Source organism: Boleophthalmus pectinirostris, unplaced genomic scaffold (genome assembly GCF_026225935.1).
Source record: "Boleophthalmus pectinirostris isolate CB_2022bp ecotype Guang Dong unplaced genomic scaffold, ASM2622593v1 HiC_scaffold_18, whole genome shotgun sequence".
In the NCBI taxonomy this organism is placed as follows: domain Eukaryota; kingdom Metazoa; phylum Chordata; class Actinopteri; order Gobiiformes; family Gobiidae; genus Boleophthalmus; species Boleophthalmus pectinirostris.
The window spans coordinates 5,838,159-5,842,676 of record NW_026571133.1 but is presented as its reverse complement, the minus strand read 5'-3'; positions in this window follow the sequence as shown (position 1 = coordinate 5,842,676).

Genomic DNA, 4,518 nt, shown 5'->3' with positions numbered 1-4,518 from the left:
AAAAAAAGTTGAAAAAGTCTGGATGCGTGTAATCGGATCCGGGACTAGTATGGACCTCCCCTTTAGACCGGAGCCCCCCTTTTAGTACGTGCGCTAAAAAATCTAATGTTACACGTTGACGTAAGTTGGGATGGAGATATATATTTTTTTCTTTTTCTTTTTTTTTTTTTTTTTTTTTTGTGAACTAGTTGTAATCGCTGCGTCTCCGTGTTGTTCACTTGCTCCAGTCGCTGCACCGAGTCTTTGCGGAATGTTTGCCCGGGCCGGAGTGAGTTTACTGGGGGGAAAAGAACCGCACAGCCTCCCCCCCGTTCGCCGGTCCCATCCCCCTCTCGCTTTAAGTGGAAGAATGTAACTTATGGCAGACTCACAGAAGAAAACAGACAGAAATAAAAACAACTAAATAACAAAAACAAAAAAAAAAGGATAGCAATTGTACACGTTTATATTATCATGTTTGTAGCGCATGTTGCTAACGTGCTAACCTCTAATTAACGCGCTAACAAAATGTATTTTAAAGATCATGGTCAATGTAATACCACGGTCATCCAGGTGTGTACAGGGCTTTTTGTTATAATGTAGTTATGGCATTATTTTACAAACGAATTATAACTATTAAAAATCGTAATTAAAATAGACCCTTTTCACAAAGGCCGGAAGTGCCGCGATGTACCGTAAACATCAGTTACGTTAATGCTTTTTTTAAATGGTAAAATATCTGTGAAAATGTGTCACGTATTTTTTTTTTTACCAACTTAATAAATCTGCCCAATCACGAAATCTTCATCCAATTAAGTCGACAAAGGACATATTCTGTTCATGAAGAATTTATTCACAACTATCAAGCTAAGAAAGACGAAAACGTAAAGGCGAACACCGATTAGCATTAGTGAACTACTCCTGAACAAAACTAACATTATGGTCTTGAATAAAACATAAGTAATAAGTAATTTGTTAATAAGTAACTTGTGAACTCAGATTGATTCTAGAATTAAAATAAATCAATATCGATTTCATCATGTAGATTATAGTTACTCACTGCTATTCCGAAATGCCGCTTTTTAGATATTGATGTCTAATTATGAGCGTAACATAAAAATAGTAGTAGTAAATTATTTTGCAGGTTTTTTTTTTTTCTTTTTCCTGGTTTAGTCTTGGTTTAGTCCTGGTTCTTCCACATCGGAATGGCGGCATCAAAAAGTGTCGGTATGGGGGCATATCGGTGTGGAGGGTTGCCGGAATGACTGGTGGGGGTCTGTCAGAGTGGCGGTATGTTGGAATAAATGTTGTACCCCATGTAGATATTGGCATAGACAGAGATTTGTGCGGTTCGAATGTTACAGATGTTCACAGATTACATCTCACATTTAAACTACACAAATCTCTCTGTCTATGTAAATATCTACATCATGAAATCGATTTTTAATTTTAATTCTAGAATCAGTCTGAGTTCACAAGTTACTGATGTTTTATTCATGCCCATAATGTTAGTTTTGTTCAGGAGTAATTCACTAATGCGTCGTTGTTGTTCACCTTTACATTTTCGTCTTTCTTACCTTGATAGTTGTGGATAAATTCTTCATGGACAGAATATTTCCTTTGTCGACCTTGTTGGATGAAGATTTGGTGATGGGACAGATTTATGAAACTGGTGGAAAATACGCGAGACATTTCTACAGATATTTTAACATAGAAAAGCATTAACGTAAGTGACGTTTACCCTACATCGCGTCACTTTCAGCCGTTGTGAAAAAGCTCTATTGACTCTTCTGAGCTTTAACTCATTATAATGTTGTTACCTCGTCAAAAACACACCTGGTGTTGTGTTTTGTTGCACTCGCACATGTTTGAGTAACTGTTTATTATTAATATGTCCACACCTCAGTCTAAAAATGCTCTATTCCACCTTGTGATGTCATGAAGCGGTAGTTTTCAGGTTAACAGCTCCTTTTTGTTCAGTAGAAATTGGCAATTCTGGAGCTGAATTCATCCAAATGATTCCAATGAAGATGTGTGGAGTTTAAAAACACAGTGGCACACTTCCTGTACCACCACATGACATCACAAGGTGCCACAGTGTTTTCGTAAACAAAACACAACTCCAGGTCTGTTTTTGAGGAGGAAACATTATAACATAAGAGTAATATGAGCCGCTTTAATGTGTAGAGTTTGTGCATTGTGTAACTTTTCTGGTGGGCCTGACATCTGACGTCTCCATGGTGATGTTATTGCTTTACCTGTGATTTTCCACAATATGGCATTAAACATTTATATCTTGTGTGTATTTATTTATTTACCGGTGTTTTTATTTCTCAAAACGACCACAAAAACATGCGTTAAAACTACTTCTCCGCAGACCTGAGTTGTAACCTGACCTGGCGATGTGGCCTGCTTGTCTCCGTGGAGATGGTTAAATGAAATGCCATACTGTGGAACATTTCAACAACAAGAAGAGTCCAACAGGTGGTGGACTCTCCTAGAAAAGTTACGTAGTGCATCTTTAAAGACAGGACACAAATAACTTCATCACTGCAATGTAAATATTATAATGTTTTACACAAATATGTCATCTTTATGGTATGTAAGTGTTTTAGTTTAGTTTTTCTCACAAACGTCTCAGGGCTCCCTTCTCAACACTAACGCCTTTATGTTCTAAGTTTTAGAACAGTGGGGTTTTTGTGTTTTAATATTTAGTTTAATCCAGCCACAAGTGTACACAGGTTATGTCATTTATGTGGTTTACACAAAAGAACTCGCGTATTCTGCCTCTGACCACAGACAAATCCTCACGGAGACAGAGAGAAAAGGAGGGAACGGAGAGAGGAGAGAGGGAGGAAGAGAATGGGAAGGAGAGGGAGCTACAGAGAGAGAGAGAAGGAGAAAGGAGGGGAATGCAAAAGGGGAACAGGGAGAGAAGGAGAGAGAGACAGAGAGAGAAACAAAGCAGAGAAAAAGAGACAGAGAGAGAGAAATGGAGAGGAGAGAAAGAGAAATAGAGGGAATGAGAGTGAGAACAGAGAGAGCAGAGGGAAGAGAAGGGGAGGGAGAGAGAGAGAAAGAGAAAGAAGGGGAATGAGAGAGGGGAAACAGAGAGAAGGAGAGACAAAGAGTGAGAAAGAGAGAAACAAAGCAGAGAAAGAGACAGGGAGAGAGGAAGAGGAGAGAAAGAAGAGAAAAAGAGAGACAGTAAGAGAGAGAGAAAAGAGAGGAGTGACAGAGTGAGAAAGAGAGAAAGTGAAGGGGAGGGAGAGAGAGCTACAGACAGAAGGAGGATGAGAGAGGGAAAGCAGGGAGAGAAGAGAGGGAGAGAGCGAGACAAAGCAGAGGAAGGGACAGAGAGAGAGGAACACGGAGGATAGAAAGAGAAAAAGAAGAGAGAAAGAGACCGCAAGAGAGCAGAGAAAGAGGCAGAGAGAGGAAGAGAAAGAAAGAGAATGAGAGGGAGATAGAGAGAGCAGAGAGAAAGAGTGACAGAAAGAGAGAAGGGGGAGAGAGAGAGCTACAGAGCGAGAAGGTAAAAGAAGGGGAATGAGGGGAAACAGCTAGAAGACGGAGAGAGAGTGAGAGAGAGAAACAAAGCAGAAAAAGAAGAGAAAAAGAGACAGAGAGAAAAGAGAGAGAATGAGAGGGAGAGAAAGAGCAGAGAGTGAGAAAGAGAAAAAAGGGGAATGAGAGAGGGGAAACGGGGAGAGAAGGAGAGAGACAGAGAAACAAAGCAGAGAAAGAGACAGAGAGAATGAGTGAGATAGAGCAGAGAGAGTGACAGAGAGTAAGAAAAAAGAAAGGGAGAGAGAGAGAAAGAAAGTGAAAGAGTTGAAACAGGGAGAGAAGGAGACAGGCGAGAGAGAGGAGAGAGAGTGGAGAGAGACAAAGCAGAGAAAAAGAGACAACAAGAGAGCAGAGAAAGAGACAGACAGAGAGAAAGAGAGAGCAGAGAAAAAGAGACAGAGAAAGAGAGAAGGGGAGGGAGAGAGCTACAGAGAGAAAGAGAAAGATAGGGAATGAGAGAGGGGGAGACAGGGAGAGAAGGAGAAATAGAAGAGAAAAGGAGAGACAGCGAAGGGATCAGAGAAAGAGAGAGGGAGAGAAAAAGAAAAGAGAGAATGAGAGGGAGACAGGGTGAGCAGAGAGAAAGTGACAGAGTGAGAAAGAGAGAAGAGAAGGAGAGAGAGAAAAAGAGAAAGTATGGGAATGAGAGAGGGGAGACAGGAGAGAAGGAGAGAGAGAGAGAGAGAGAAGGAGAGAGAGAGACAGAAAGAGAGGGAGGGAGAAAGTGGAGAGAGAGAAACAAAGCAGAGAAACATACAGAGGGAGACAGGGTGAGCAGAGAGAAAGTGACAGAGTGAGAAAGAGAGAAGAGGAGAGAAAGAGAAAGAAGAGAAATGAGTGAGGGGAGAGAAGGAAAGAGAGAGAGGAGACAGTGAGAGACAGCAAGAAAGCAGAGAGAGAGACAGAGAGAGGGAGAGAAAGAGAGAGAATGGGATAGATATAAAAGAGTGACAGAGAGTGTGTGAGAGA